Source organism: Capricornis sumatraensis, chromosome 1 (assembly GCF_032405125.1).
Source record: "Capricornis sumatraensis isolate serow.1 chromosome 1, serow.2, whole genome shotgun sequence".
Lineage (NCBI taxonomy): Eukaryota > Metazoa > Chordata > Mammalia > Artiodactyla > Bovidae > Capricornis > Capricornis sumatraensis.
The window spans coordinates 110,248,991-110,266,513 of NC_091069.1; positions in this window are offsets into that span (position 1 = coordinate 110,248,991).

Sequence of the window (17,523 nt, forward strand, 5' to 3'; positions counted from 1 at the left end):
GGAGCACGGGAAAGACTGGCAGAAAACAAGACGAAGAAACAGCAAAGCTTAGACCAGGGAGCCTTTGTCAGCCAGTATAATGACGGATTCTTTTATGTTGAAGTGAGACAGTAATCCACTGAAGAGTTTTACGCGGGGGAGTGTCATAATCTAACTTTTCTTTTAAAATATAGTCCTAACTTGGCCACACTCAAGTCAGCAGTGCTGTCTTTGAGTCCCAGAGCCAGAGATCTCTGAAACTAACCCATTTCTCAGCCCTCCTTCAAAATTCAAATCTTTCCTCCTTGTCCAGCTATTTGCCCCATTTTTCTTGTGAGGTGATTCACACGTCTTGCCCCCATAGCCTGCCAGCTCCAATATGTACTTCTACAACAGTTCTATATATGTATTTGTCAATTTCCGGCCAGGAGCCCCAGCAAAAATTGCAAGAAGCATATTTGCATCTCACCTGCATCAGTAGAGCAAAAAGGGGGCACAGCTGTAATAAAAAATAGTTGGGGGTAGGAAGTTCTAAAGCTACCAGAAAAAAAAGGGGGGGGATGATCCCACTGCAACTAAATATAGATTCCACTGCAGACCATGTTGCTGAGATGCAAACTTTTACAGACGATGTGCAGTTTTGCTTAAGACCCTTTGCAGTCACTCTTAAGCTGTACAGCAAGGTACCCTTAGGGAAAGAGCCCCACCCATTGCCTTACAGATGGGGAGCTTGCAGTAGCTTCTGACCATCATCACAAGGCTGCTGAGTGTCAAGGCTCAGCTCCAGGCTGGGCTCGTGACAACCAACCAAGGCCTCTTTCAACAACACTATGAAAGATTTATGAAAGGCTGGGCAACAGTAAAATGAGCTTATGCAACACTTCCCCCAATGCAAATTAAGAAACTGATTTGAGGAACAGAAACTTGGTTAAGGCTTGCCTACCTGCAAACAGCACCGCAGAGAAAGTTGAAAACCTAAAAGAGAAGAAAATGGTCTCTCAGGGAACTGGGAGCATTATTTCTGCTCTGAATAACTGAGAAGTTGCGTGTGAAAGAGCTTCTACCCAAATTGAGAAATTTCAGAATCTGACGTTAAGTTTCTCCAGTGTTGTTGTCGTTGTTGTTTAGTCACTAAGTCATGTCCGACTCTTAGCAACCCATGGACTTTAGCCCTCTAATCTGCTCTGTCCTTGGGATGTCCTAGGCAGAAATACTGGAGTGGATTGCCATTTCTTTCTCTAGGGGATCTCCCTGACCCAGGGATTGCGTCTCCTGCATTGGCAGGCAGGTTCTTTACTGCTGAGCCACCAGGGAAGCTCAAGTTTCTCCCGTAGACCACAAAATAAACAATATTTGTAGAACTTAGTAGTTTGCAAAACACGGTCATCCTAAACATCCCCTCATTTAGTTTTTGCAATAATCCTGCGAGGAGGTGAAAATCAGTATCGTCGTTATCCCCATTCTACAGCCGAGGAGACTGAGGCTCAGAGAAATTAAATGACTTCCTAAAACCAAGCAGCTGTGCCTTGAACATCGGGCCACTGATTTCTTTTCATAAGCGATAGAAGTCTCAGTTGCGTACATGCCTACCAAGTTGCTTCAGTCATGTCTGACGCTGCAACCTATGCACTCATCTGTAAAACAGGGAGAATAATACCCACATGGTAGCTATTGTGAGAATTAAATGAATAACTGTATAAAAAGCACCAGCTCAGAGCCTGACACAATGCAGAGCTTTGCTATTATTTACAGCTTCTTTCCATTAATCTCAGTCTACAGCTTTTCTAGTCACTCTTTGGATAACACGTGATTAAAGATACAAATTTGTTTCAGTTGCTCAGTCATGTCCAACTCTTTGCAACCCCACGGACTACAGGTTTCCAGGCTTCCCTGGCCTTCACCATCTCCTGAAGATTGTTCAGACTCATATCCATTGAGTCAATGATGCCACCCAACCACCTCATCCTCTGACACCCCCTTTTCCTCTTGCCTTCAGTCTTTCTCAGCATCAGGGCTTTTTTCCAATAAGTCAGAAAGTTAAGATAATAATTTAAGTCCTCAGTGAGTCCCATCACTGCCACTCACATGCCACTACTGAGAACTAATCACATGACTCTACCAGGATGTAGCCCTTTACTGGGCAGTCACCTTCCACAGTGGGGAGGGGGGAGCATGTGGTCAACTGGTCACCTCTGTCACTACGAGAAAAAAGGCAAATATATCAGTTATTATAAGACCTAATGAAAATGACCCAGGAAAGTCAAATAGAAAGCTATGGGAAAAAAAAAAAAAAAAAAAAAAACAGAAAAGGCATGCCAGGTACACATTCATAATCATTCTGCACAGAAGGAAATTCAGACTGAAAAGCACTAAAAGGAAAGCATCATAGTTAGAAAAACACCACCTACCAAATATCTCATAAACCTTTCTGAGCCTAAAAATCTTAGCTTCAAAATAGATAAAGTAAACCCTAATAGTACTGTGAGGAGACACTGACAAGTGCTTATAATGGGTGGCTTAAAACACATCTTCAGAAATTGGCTGGCTAATTATTACAAAAACAAATAAGGCTTGAGAAGTTCTAACTAATACAATTAACAATGATCCTTTAATAGATACCTGGAGAGGAATAGTTTTTTGCCCAACAGAGATTACACAGTTTTTCAGAATCTCATGAGACATTCTCCAGGTACATCAGGTCACAAAAAAACTCATAACAAAACCCCAGAAGGAAAACTCTGACAGTCCCTATTCATGAACTATAAGGAAATAAATTAGAAAATAATAACAGAAAGGAAACCAACAAAAATGCATCCTATTGGATATTTTACAATACTCTGCTAACTAAGTCCTGGAGAAAAAAAAAAACTGGAAATTTAGAACCACAAGAGCCCTACATACATATCAAAGCCCATGGCTTTGATTAGGCAGCATTCTGAGGGAAAGTATGTAACCTTAAATACATATAATAGAAAACCAGAAAGGTTGAAAATGAATGAATCAATCAAGCTTTCAACTCAAGAAGCTGGGAGGAGAGGTGAGGAGAAGAGAGACAGAAAATAAATCTGAAGAAAATTGAAGAAAAAAACCGGGGAAGATAAAAGTAGACAATAATAATAATTTTTAAAAAGACAATAGAATTAACTTGTTCCTTGGAAGAATTAATGGAAAGACAAATTGTTGACATGCTTGTTAAAAGACAGAAAAAAGACAAAATATCAAGTCAAAAATTGTAAAAACGTTACCCTCATGGCAAGCATTCTGAAAAATCTGTAGATAAAATGATTAAATTCCTATGGAAATAACATCGTAAAAGTTCATCCAAAGAAAGGTAGGAAACGTGAATAGAATGTCAACCATAAAAGAAAGTGAAGAGCTATTCAGAGATCTACCTAAAATAGGCATCTATTCAGAGGGCTTTTCAGGTAGATACTACCAGACCTTTAGAGAAAATTCTATAAAAACTGTTTCCAGGGCCTAGGAAAAGATGAGAAGCTCTGTCATCATTTTACAAGTTCAGTATGACACTGATACCTCTATTTCTCTCTCCACATGTATATATGGAATACATATGATATATACATACACACATATAACATATATATATAAAACTTTTAAAAGATAAAAAATTCCACATCCAACAGTGTATTGAAGGAATAATAATAATTTAAAAAAAGGATCATTCTAGGAATGAAAAGGTGTTTCAATATTAAGAATCTAAGGATTGCCCTGGTGGTCGAGTGGCTAAGACTCTGTGCTCCTAATGCAGGAGGCCCAGGATCCATAAGACTTTCTCTGGTGGCTCAGATGGTAAAGAGTTTGCCTGCAATGCAGGAGACCCGGGTTTGATCCCTGAGTCGGGAAGAAGAGTCCCTGGAGAAGGAAATGGCAACCCACTCCAATATTCTTGCCTAGAAAATCCCATGGACAGAGGAGCCTGGCAGGCTACAGCCCATGGGGTCGCACAGAGTCAGATACAACCGAGCGATTTCACTTTCTTTCAGGATCCATCCTTGGTCAGGAAGTTCAAGTCCACATGCCACAACTAAAGATTCCTTATGCTGCAATGAAGATTGAAGATCCCCCAAGTAGCAACTAAGACCTGGTACAGCCAAATAAATAAATAAAACTAAATATTTTGTAAAAAGAATCTATCAAAGAGTTTAAAGTAGAGAAACCACATGATTGTATTAACAAATATTTCAGAGGCCTTTGTTAAAGTTCAGCATTCATTCTTGACAGCAAACCAGGAGAAGAAATGTCTTAATCCTGACAAAGTGTGTTAGTAACCTAAGTAAGTACTATTTTGTGGGTCAAATATCACAAATCCCACCCATAGAAAGTCAGAGATAAGACAAGTTTCCTCTTCAGCATTGTGCTGCAAGTACTAAATAATACATCAAGACCAGGAAACATGAATACCATTCACTGACAAGTCTTTCCTTTGAGTCAATGGAAACAATCCTCAGTATCTGTTTGCATTTTACAGTTTATAAAAGAGTTCCATAGGCACTGTCTCCTGTGACCCTGACACAGTCCAGGTGAGATGAGGACAAGGATTGTCATCCCAGCTTTGAGGATCATCCCAGGACAGGGATCCCGAGAGTCATGGCATTTTGTGATTTCCCTAAAGATATGGGCCAGGTGGCACTAGTGGTAAAGAACCCGCTTGCCAATGCAGGAGACATGAGACTCGGGTTCAGTCCTTGGGTGAGGAAGATCATGGGGTCACACAGAGTCAGACACAACTGAAGTGACTGAGCATGCAGAAATAGACGGGTTGCTCAGCTGGTAAAGAATCCGCCTGCAATGAGGAAGACCTGGGTTCGATCCCTGGGTTGGGAAGATCCTCTGGAGGAGGGCACGGCAACCCGCACCAGTGTTCTTGCCTGGAGAATCCCCATGGACAGAGAAATCTGGCAGGCTGCAGTCTGTGGGGTCGGAAAGAATCGGACCCAGCACAGCACAGCACAAGCAGTGATGAAGCAACAGATCCCAAATTTTCTGATTCTGTATCAAGTTCCTCCTTGATGCCGGGGAGACTCAGTTAAAACATAACGGATCTCACTGCTATCGGTGACTGACGCTGGCCAGGCCTCTGTCCTCAGAACAAGCTGGGAGCAAATTGGGGTGAAGACTGGGGGGACACTGCCTGGCGACTGAGTTGGAAGGAAGAGAGCGGGTACTGAGGACAAGCCTTCTTGGTCCCTGGTGTATAACCCTAGATGCTGTTTGACAGGTGATGCTGGCCAGTGCTTCCAAGTACCTGTCTGTGTCTATCATTTAATCCTCAGAACTCTCTTGAAGTTGGCATTATTAATACTACTCCCATTTTACAGATGACAATGCTGAGTCATCCGTGCTACTCACCTACTCACACTAGCTGACAGATAGCCAGGGTAGTGCCAGGATTTGAACCCAGCCTGGCTCCAGTCTTTGCTCAAAATCACTACAGTAGTGTCTTGAAGCCAATGCCCTGGTTTTGGAAGTAAGACCAGAAACCAACCTGCCATGTACATGTGCTAGATATAAAAATAATATCATCAAAGTATCAATTTGCTCATTCCATTTTTCTGATATTGCTGAGGCCAGAAGGGAAAATGTTCTAACATACAATCTGCTTAGAAACATCTTATTTTATTAAGTGTCTGTTTTGTCGCCTCCTAAAATTAGAGCTAGCCCAGAGAAACCATATACCCCTCAGTTTGCTCCCTTCAGACTACAACCTGCACACGGAGTCTTACTCAATAAAAGCCATGCAAGAAAATCAGAAAAAAAAAGTATTCCCCGTTAGGACCCTATAAAATGTTATTTTAAATAATTACCCCCCCCCAAAAAAAAGAAAGAAAGAAGGAAAGAGTGGGTGTGGGGGATTGGGGGGGAAAAATAATTATCTATGTAATTATAATTCATTGCTCTAAGTTTCTTTTTTTATTTTTTTAAATTGAAGTACAATTGATTTACAATCTTGTTAGTTTCTAGTGTATAGCAAAGTGATTCAGTTATACATACACATATATATGTATAAATGTATGTATATATACTTTTCAGATTCTTTTCCATTATAGGTTATTACAAGATATTGAATATAGTTCCCAACTTAAAACTTCTTTTATTTGCAGCTATACTCTCTTATGTCAAAGTTACTTGATGTCTTTCACATACCCCTGACCTGGGCTTCCCTAGTGCCTCAGCTGGTTAAGAATCTGCCCGCAATGCTGGAGACCTGGGTTCGATCCCTGGGTTGAGAAGATCCCCTGGAGAAGGGAACAGCTACGCACTGTAGTATCCTGGCCTGGAAAACTCCATGGACTGTATAGTCCATGGGGTTGCAAAGAGTCAGACACGCCTGAATGACTTTCACGTCACTTCAAGCTTTTTCTAGACCTTGTTGCATCTCCCGGAGAGAGCCTGTTAGCACTTAGGTTTAGTCTAGTTTTTCCCCGAGCACATATATTTATAAGCATAGTTAGATAATCTCAACTCTATGTTCACATGGACCTGCTGGAAATTATCCAAACAGAATTACTTTACTTTGCACAACCTGTTCATCCTGGAAGAACATTCCCAACCAAGCGATATACTGTGCTTTCTTTAAAAACTTTGTTCACCTCTTCCAGGAAGTCCTCCCTGAAGACATTGCATGGGCTCCAGTATAACTCACACAACCCACCACAATAGTAGCTCCCTTAGCACTTTCCACATTAAAATACTTTTTGTTAACTTGTCAGACTCTCACCTGAAATTGTAAACCCTGTTTGCAAAGACACTGTTCAGATCTATGTCTATTCAGATCTGTGTCTCCACTGCCTTTGGATTAAGAAATCAATTAGTATTTCAGATTTATCAATTTGTCATGAAAATTGAAGATCATTGCTTTCAAATATATTAAATATGTATTATAATTTAATAGATATTTATAATAAATAAATATTTTAATAAATAGACTTTAATGTTTTAAATTTTCATATTTATTAAACTTTAGTGGTAACTTAGAAACAAGTTATAATGTCTCCAATAAGGACATTATCAAGAATGTTTATAAGGAAATAATAAAATAATGGTCCCTTGTCATTAGCAATGTATATGGACACTTTCTTGGGAGTTTTGTATAAAACGCCCATAATCTATCTCAATAAATGAGAATTCAGACAGAGATTGAGACAGCTACTGTCTTTTAGGTAATAATATTTCTTTACCAAAGTAATAAGTGAAGAAAAATATCCAAAGATATGTAGGATAAAAAGAAAACTTTTTGAATTTATACTTTGCATAGGGGGAGGGGAAAGAAAGAAAGACTTATGAATGATTTTGATAAATGGATGGAGGGAAGATAAGGTATTAAGTTTTACCCAGACTGGGATGGAAATAATGTCACTTTGCAAAGAAATCAATGAAAATGTCATAGATATAAGTACAAAATCTGTCAATCTGAATAGTAACATACATTAAAGATTTAGGAAGTGATGTCCTTGAATTATAGAATGACAGGAGTTATGTCTAGGGGAGACAGATTCTTAGAGTGGCAGGTATTATAGGAGAACACAGGGAAATTTTCAGACGCTTTAAAGACAAATTGCCAAAACTGATCTGTGAAAAGCAATTCCACTCAAAGAATCAGATATGAGATAACTCTCACACAGTCACAGTCTAATAGATCGCTTTAAGCTGCAAAAAACATCAGGACATCCGGCCACGAAAACTGGATCTGTTTATGCAGGAGACATATGTCATGGGCCTGAAACTATTTTCCCAAGGGAGAAATCATAATGAATTTGATCTGATTCATTCAAATTCTTCTCCCTAAATCTCTTGTAGGAACAGATGTAGAAGACGAGTGTCTGAGATTAAGAGGATGACAGGCAATCATGAATGAGAACTGCTCTGCTTCAGGAAGTGTATGTTAGATGAGGGGGAGGGGCAGGGGACAGCCCAAGACCTAGGCTCCCACTCTGCTTTAATCTGATCTCAGGGGGAGATGAATCACTCCTTTGATTGAAAGGGGAACCTCAGATCATAAGACATGTTTGAAGAAGGACATGAATCTCCTCAAATACAGAAAAGCAAAATCCACAACTTCTTGGCAGCATAGGGTAGGCAAAGACAATCTGCACTTGATGTAATAATAAAAATAATATTAATAATTGCCTTTTATTTGTGACAGAGGAAAGGTAGGTGAACAGTTTTATATCTGGATCATTTATATCTGTAAACCAAAAGAGACAAGAAGGAAACAGTTATCTTTTTTGAATATAAAAAGTGTGAGATTTACTCTCTCGTAAAGATCTTAAAACTCCAAGTATGTCTCTAAAGAAGATGCATCTAAAATAGCAGTCAACAAACATTTTTTGCAAAGGGTCAGATAATAAATATTTTAGGCTTTGTGGGCTGTAAATTCTCTGTTATAACTTCAAAACTCTGCCATTATAGTATGAAGCAGCCATAGGTGATATGCAAATGAATGGATGAGGCTATGTTTCAATAAAACTTTATTTGTAAAAACAAGCAGTGGGCCAGATTTGGTCCACAGTAGAACTCTGAGAGTTGGTGATGGACAGGGAGGCCTGGTGTGCTGCGATTCATGGGGTCGCAAAGAGTCAGACACGACTGAGCGACTGAACTGAACTAAACCGAACTGATGCCTATCCCAATCTAAAACATTGTTCAAGAAGTAACAAATAACACACTTTCAGATAAAACATTTTTTCATGTGGTTAATATCAAGTCTACAAATTAAAGTATCTATAAAAAAAAGTAAAAATAAAATAATAGTATTTGAGGAGAAATACTCAAAAATAACAATGGTGATGATGAAGGTAATAAGAAAGCAAGAAAAAAATATGTCTATTTATTATTCAACAACTGATTATACTGTGCTTACTAAGTTTCAGGCTCCAGCCCAAATGTTTTATAAATTTTAGCTCATTTAATTCCCAAAACACTCCTATTATTACCATTATTACTAAGACATAAGAGGCTATCACTTGCCCACCAGCAAAAAGCTAGTAATCATGGGAAGACAAGAAAGTCAAATTTAAAAGACTCTCAAAGGAATATTATTATCAGAAGACTGAATTAAAATTCTCCTTCCACAGCTAACTAGCTTGACCACATAACTAGCTGGTGTGCACTCCTCTCTAAGTACCTTGGAAAGCTGTGGCCATAATGCTGCCCTCCCTTTTGACTGCACAAAGTTCCTGCATCTCTCAAATACATTGGAAAGGGGTTCATTACTTCTTTTTGCTTCCACAGAATGTTAGTATCACCACTCAGTTATCTAACAAATATATGTGTGTATATATATATATATATATATATATATATATATATATATATATATAACCAGTTATGAAGCACTAGGAGATACAATTTATTATTTTTTCAGACCTGAAAATCAACAACCAAAATAGGACATCTGGTATTTATACTAGAACTAAAATTCATGAATGACCAGTGGGACTATTCTCAACCTTGCAGAATTCAGACAAGCATAAAACTCGTCTCTTCACTGTCCTAGGCTCTATAATGATTTTCCCCCTATATGCATAAATCTGATATTAACAACAATTGTTTTGCAGACTAGAAATCTAAAATTTAGAAAATTAAATTCACCCGCATAAGTTAATATTGAAAACCAGTTCCTTGGATTCTTTCCAAGGCTTCATAAGCATAAAGTAGTTCAAAGTGAGGGAAATGGCACAGTGATGCTGCTGCTGCTGCTGCTAAGTCGCTTCAGTCGTGTCCGACTCTGTGCGACCCCATAGATGGCAGCCCACTAGACTCCTCTGTCCTTGGGATTCTCCAGGCAAGACTACTGGAGTGGGTTGCCATTTCCTTCTCCGATGCATGAAAGTGACAAGTGAAAGTGAAGTCGCTCAGTTGTGCCCGACTCGTAGCGAATGGACTGCAGCCCACCAGGCTCCTCCATCCATGGGGTTCTCCAGGCAAGAGCACTGGAGTGGGCTGCCTAAGTTGGGTTTCTTGTTTTACTTGTGTAAGCATTTTCTTAAATGTTTAATAGTTCATTCTGGAGGATGCCATTAAGAGCTATAAACACAGATTGTATATTGAATCAATTAGGATATTTTCAGTCACAAATAACAGAAAACCCAACACAAACTGGCTTCCATAATAAGGAAATATATTGGTTTTCATAATTCCAAGTCCAGAAGTAGATTTAGGGTGGTTTAATCCAGCATCCTGTTCAGTTTTCCCGGGATTCTCTTGGTTCTGCTCCTCAGCCTTTGGCAGCTTCATTCTCATGCTGGTATCAGGATAGTTGCACACAGACCGAATTCAGAAGATGCTACTGTCTGTCTTTCTGTCACTTTCTGGATCATGAGAAACTTTCCCCTAGCATCACCTAGAACATGTCATCTTGCATCTCTTTAGACTAAAATCTGTCAGATGCCTCTTCCTCAGCCAGTCTTTGAGGTCAGAGGAAGCACCTAACTGGTTTTGCTGTTGTTCAGTTGCTCAGTCATGTCCAACTCTTTGTGACTGCAGGGACTGCAGCACTCCAGGCTTCCTTGTCCTTCACCACCTCCCAGAGTTGGCTCAGACTCATGTCCATGATTCGGTGATGCCATCCTACCATCTCACCCTCTGTTGCCCCCTTCTCCTCTATTTCTGAACAGATCACTGGCAAGGGGGATTGCACTGTTAAATTTGTCTTGAATAAAGCGCAGGTTACCTTTGGAGTTGAGATTAATCTTCTTAACTTCATAGTTGTTAGACAACAGAGAGACGAGACGGATCAGGAAAAGCATTTGTTGCTGTTTTTGGCTGAGCAGCTCTGAACCTCCTTCTTATGCTGGGGATAAGAATCTGGATCTATTTCTCCAGATTATAAATCCTAGTGGAAAGCAGATTCTAATTCCCATCATTAAAAGTGAAAAACAGATTTTGTCACTCCTCAGATGCTTTTGTAGCTAGGAGGTGGGCAAATGACCTAGATTTAGCCAACCGGACCCTTTCCCTTCCTTCAGCCATCTCCAGAGAGCGTATCAGGAGCAAGTGACCCAAGGAAGCAGGGCCAGGATAGAATCTGAATGGTCTGGCTAGCAAGGCTCTTTCATCATGGCTAACTGACCATGGAATTTCTAAGGTCCAAAATCATAAGGAGCCCACTCATGTCTGACAAATCAGAGGACTAGTCTGAGACACTTCAACAGACCTAGACCTGAAGTAGTTTATAGACCCAGAGCCCTTGAATGAAGGAACTACTGATGAATAATTACAATTTCATTGTTGTTGTTTTAGTCGCTAAGTCGTGTCCGATTCTTTTGCCACCCATGGACTGTAGCCCCTCCAGGCTCCTTTGTCCACGGGATTTCCCAGGCAAGAATACTGGAGTGGATTGCCATTTCCTTCTCCAGGGGATCTTCCCAACCCAGGGATTGAACCTTAGTCTCCTGCATTGACAGGCAGATTCTTTACCCCTGTACCACCTGGGAAGCCCAGATCTACAAAAAGATCATAAATATGTATTGAAAATCCTCATCCTGATCTTCCTCTAAAACAGGTATCATCGTTAGTCAGGGTAAATGTGTACTAAAGAAGGGGAAGTACCTAGATCTTCAGAGGATTATTACAAACTGGTCCATTACTAATGCTAATTCCTATGGAAACCGAATGCCACTGTTGTCTACCAGTCAGAGAGAAGATTATGGGCAATAAGGTAATAAATTGATTTGTTTGTCTCCATTAGGCTCAATGAGCCCCCAAATCTGTGTTCATTTCCTCAGCTTATGAAGTTATAACTGGAACTGATACATACAGCAAAGAGTAGTTCTCCACATTGGCTCTCTAGTCCATGAAGTAAGGGCTATTATGATAGGAATGGTCAAGTGCAAACTCTCCATAGATAAAATAGCACATCATAAGTGATATCACATCCCTAGAAGCATTTCAGAGATTAAAAGGTCTGAAAGACCAAAGATGATGATTGCTACCACATTCCAATTTAACTTTCTAGATTGGTCAGTGAAGAAAACCAGGTGGGTCTTAGAGAGTGACAATAGATTATTGTAATCTTATTTAATTACATCTACATCTCAGCAGGCTTCATTTGACAGAAGCAAACATACAGACCCTGGCACTTGGATTTGCCAAAGTGTGTTTTCTCTATCCCAGCACACAAAGAAAACCAGAAGCAAGCGTTTGCTTGCTTGTTTTACCTGGCAAGGACAACAGTTCACTTTTATTATCTTACCTCATTAAGTTACTTCTCTGGTTTTGTGTCACAGTTGGGTCTGAAGCGACCTCAATTGTCCAAAGGACATCAAGTTGACAGAATCTAGGAAGCTGAAGTAGCTGATACCCAGGATGATTGGATTAGACAATTTACATCAAAGGGTGAGACATAAGTCTCAAAAAAACTACACTGGATTTAGGGCAGTGGATTTTAGGAAGAGGTGGGGGAAAGGGTCTAATAATGGAGGACATATAGGGCTCTGTCTCCAAAATGAAGGGTAAGTTGTTATACCTTGCAAGCCCTATCACTAGGAATCAGAAGCCGTGTTTGTGGACTTGAGATTTGTACAATACATTGCCATCTGACTCCATGGGTGACTCAGCTCTCAGTTTGGAGAATGAGATGGTCCAGAGCTGGTCCAGGCTATAGTACAAGCTACTCTGCCATTTAGCACTTGTGATCGAGCTGATCCAATGAGGCCTGACATGTCTCTGGCCAATTGGGATGCAATAGAGTCTAGGATGAGATGGATGGCATCACCAACTGAATGGACATGAGTTTGAGCAAACTCCAGGAGACAATGAAGGACAAGGAAGCCTGGCGTGCTGCGGTTCATGGGGTTGCAAACAGTCGGACACAACTTAGGGACCGAACAACAACAAGTTTGTGGCAGGCCCTGATAGAAGAACCAAAATAGACAACCGTATGGATCTAAGAAAAGCTAAGAACTCTGAACAAATAACAAACCTTTAGAGAGCCGGCTCTAGGGTTAATACGCTACAAGGCAACACGACGTAGTGAGTGAGCGAAAGCTTGCCTGGCTCCAGGCTGCCAGAGTTTGAATCTCATCTCTGTCACTCACTAGCTGTGAGACTGTGGACCACAGCTTACGTTCCTTTTGTCTCAGTTCCCCACCCATAAAGCTGGCTTACCAGTGGGGACTTGTTGAGAGGATTAAATATGCTCACGCATGAGAAGTGCCTGGCATGGTATCTAGTACACGTGAGTGCTCTATAACTATTAGTTATCACATCCAGTATGTTGAACAAGCATGGATCGTGCCGCAAACAAAACCTTAGTTGTGGGTTTCCCCTCAATCCTTCAAGCTCTTCTCAGTGGAATTTATCTTCTCATCAAAAGAGCCCAGATGAAATTCTAGGAAGTCCCATAGCTTTTCTATTCATTTCTAGGTAATACATGAGTCATATTAAGTCACAGTTTTATTAGTTAGAATGTCAGAAAACTCAACTTGACCGTGTTAAGCCTTTACCCTCCCTTGACTTTTTGGCTGGAAGCTTCTGCTCCCCATCTTCCCCTGCTCACGTCCTCCCCAGATTGCCAGTTGTTGCTGTGGTGCCACTGGGGCAAAGCACGGGTGGGCAAGGAGGAAACAAGGGGTCTAGACCAGCTCTCTTTCAGCTGCGCCTTCACACTGAGTCTCAGGGCTGACAGATGCTTAGTGCTGGCTCTCTCTCATGGGTTCATTCGTGGACTCTTTAAAGGTTTTCTTCTGGACCCTTTTCTCCCCTTCTTCCTTTGACCATGAAGGATGTACCTATTCCGTGTGGTCTCTTATATGATCTTTAATCTCTGGGCAAGCAACACCTGGTCAACTCTGCCTAGGTCTCCAGGTGGCCTATCCAGTAAGACCCCCAATGAACCTTACCATTACTTTCTGCCTCCCATTCAGTCCTGACTGGTCCTCAGGAAACACTGAGTCATTTCCCCTTCCCATCCTGGATCCAGGAGTCACAGGATTGTTTCTGCCACCAGAAAAGGGCTCACCCTCTAGATTTCTTAGGAGTCAGATCCCAGCCCACGGGTTACCTTCGTTGCCTGAGACGTGGTTTATACCTGTCTCCAGTGTCCATAGATCATTTCAATACTCTCCTATGGACCCCTGAAGTCTTCCTCATGAGGCATGAGATTAGAACAGAGGTCAGCAAACTTTCTCTGAAGAGAGCTGGGTAGTATATTTCAGACTCTGTAGCCTCCAGCTCTGTGTCACAACTACTCAAGTCTGCATTGTAGCTTGAAACACAGTACATAGACAATACATAACCCAATCAGCATGACTGTGTCCCAGTGAAACTTTATATATGAAAAGGTGATGCTGAAGCTCCAATACTTTGGCCACCTGATGCAAAGAGCCGACTCACTGGAAAAGACCCTGATGCTGGGAAAGATTGAGGGCAGGAAGAGAAGGGGGAAACAGAGGATGAGATGGTTAGACATCGCATCAAGCATCACTGACTTGATGGACAGACTCCAGGAGAGGACAGGGAAGCCTGGCATGCTGCAGTCCATAGGATTGCAAAGAGTCGAATATGACTTAGCAACTGAACAACAAGGACAACCAGGTTTGGCCTGCAGGCAAAAGCTTGCCGATCCCTGGGTTAGAGGTAGCATTCCTCCATTCTTCATTTCACTTCCCAAACAGATGGGGTGGAAGCCCGAGAAAGACAGTCACTTAAAAAAAAATTATTTATTTATTTAATCTGGCCATGCCAGGGCTTAGTTGCAGCAGACTAGATCTGGCCGGACTTGGGCGCCCTGCACTGGGAGCAGACGGTTAGCCACTGGACCACCAGGGAAGGCCCGACAGCCACTTTCTTATTTCCAATCCTTACACCAAACCCTCTCTCTTTGTACCCTGACCACTTTTATCACCTCAAAGTGGGGGAGAGTGTTTAAGAGTTTAAGAAACACTTTCTGAGACATTTCCCTTGAAAATGTTCATACATGGACTTGCTTCACAATCACTTTGGTAATTGATATCAAACGGGCACCTTAATTGAAAATGAGGTGGGAAATGTTTCAGATGCACTGAGCTGGAAGTGGCTGCAGACTCCAGCTGGCATGTCCAGTAGACAGCCGAAGGTTGTGCCTTGAAAGTCACAATGAGCTGGGCAGAGTTCCTTTCTCAAGAAAGACATAGCTATTCTAACATATGCTGTCTTGCTTTCTAAAAGAATGTGGCATACACCTTCAATTTCCTTGTGAACTGGGGTCTGACATCACAGCAACCTTGTTGTGACTTACTGTGAAAAGGATGCCAGCAGTGGTTGGGGGTGGTGGTTATGGAAGTGCCTAGAACCAGTTTCTTTTAAAATGAATGGCCCTGACAGTTTTGTCTTGATGAGTTCTTGTGTCTGCTTTCTGCAGATTTTTCTGTCTCCTTCCTCACTATGAGCCCTGCCGGCAGCCGCTTGGTGTTGCTGTGTTTACCATTCTCCAGCAGCCTCCTTCCCTATTTCAGTGCTTTTAATGTGCTGGGACTTAAAAGACTCAAGGTAAGGTATTATAATTGTTGGATAATCGTAAGAGTGAGGGCTGAGTGACTGTCCAGTCGGTGGCAGGTATGATCTTTATATGTGGACAATAAGACATCTATTTTGGTTGTTTGAAGACTTGTGTTTGTTTAGCTGGAACATCTATTGGGGCTGCTTCCAGATATTATTCATTCACTCGCCCTTCATTTACTTATCTTTTGGTTGAATGCAGGCACTCAGCCATGTTGCTGATTTGTTTTGGATGGGGTTGGGGCCGCTTTTTTAATCTTCCAATTGATTTATGTAAATACATATAAACACAAATATTCATTTATATAAATATTCTATGTAGTTTTAGAACGTGTGTGTGTGTGCGCACGCTTTCTTCCTCTCCTGCTTCATCCATATTAGGGCCCCTTTCCCAACTGTGATGGAGCATGTGCCAACAACTGTATATATATCATTCCATATTTCCTGCATGTGTATACAGTCATACAGCACACACTCACACACCGAGTGTCTTTAGACGGCAGTCAATCTTGGTTGTTCATTCAACAGCCATACTTTAGGGCTCTTCCTCACCCTTCTTTTTTAAGTTTTTTTCTTTAATGTGGACCATTTTTAAGGTCCTTAATGAATCTGTTACAATATTGCTTGTGTTTCATGTTTCGTTTTTTTGGCTGCAAGGCATGTGGGATCTTAGCTCCCAACCAGGGATTGAACCCACATTCCCTGCATTGGAGGGTGATATCTTAACCACTGGACCACCAGGGAAGTCTCTGCACCTTCTTCTTCCTCTCTAAAAATTATTATTTTTTAAATTTTTGGTTGTGCTGGGTGTTCATTGCTGTGCATGAGCTCTTCCTTCTTCCTCTTTCCTTTCCTCATAGCTCATTGCACTATTTTGGCGCCAACCACATAAAGAGCTCGGAGACAGAGGCTGACACAAAAAGGAACCAGGTGGGGATGAAGGGAGACGTCCACATGGAATTTTCTAGCGGCTAGCTGGAAATACAGTTGCCAACTAGGGGAGATTTCAGATCTGTAAGTGGGGAGGGACAGCAATCTCTGAGATGTCAGGTGAAATCTCAGAAGGGGAGGACGCTGGCCAGAGAAACCACGCAGACCAAGAAGAAAGGAAGAGTCTTGTGCAGTATCATTAGTTTATATTTGCTCCGGAAAGCATACAGCCTAAAGTATTAGAAACAACGCTGCTTCCTCTTGAACTCTTTATCTATGAATGTTTTTCTGGGCTCTTCAGGAGTGAGCTGCTTTCTAGTTTCCACTCCTGCAGACTGTAGCCAGCATTCAAGAGAATGTGTTGACGTGTGAAGGGCACAGAATTAACCGGAATATTGCTTTCTGAATGTCATCTCTTCTTTCCTCTGAATTGATTTCGTCTACTCTTTTTAAAAACAAGGTTTGGAATGGCTTTTAAGAACTATTTCCACACCCACAGTATGAACACATGAATCTAAGTCAATGTTCTTTGAGCGAAGGGAAGTCTGCAGGTGGATAAAATGTCTTGCTGACTTCTGCCGCATGTATTTACGATTCGCCAGCCATCTTTCTAACAGGCTGCATTCCGACTGCTTCAAGGTCTGCTCACAAAGGACGGTCCTCGTGAATTTTTGTTATTTGCCCAAAATTTCCTATTGGAGGATTTGATTTGTGTGCCTGGAGACACAGAGATGGAAGTCCAGCAGTAGTTCTGCAAATGGTTGTCAGATATCCCGAAGCAAACAGAGCTGCTGCCATCTTCTGAACCGAAAATTTGTAGTAAATGTTGCCAAGGCACCCAAAGCCTAGCTGATAACACATATTCCCTAAACAGCTTGTCTAAAAGACCTCCCAAATACTATCAACATATAAACCAAACAACCCTATTCAGAATAGCACCTCCTGCCTCTAAATTATCTACTTCAAATAGAAGGATGTGTGCTCAGTCTCATCCAATTCTTCACAACCCCGTGGACTATACCCTGCCAGGCTCCTTTGTCCATGGAGTTCTCCAGGCAAGAATACTGGAGTGGGTTTGCCATTTCCTTCTCTAAGAAATATTCCTGACCCAGGGAT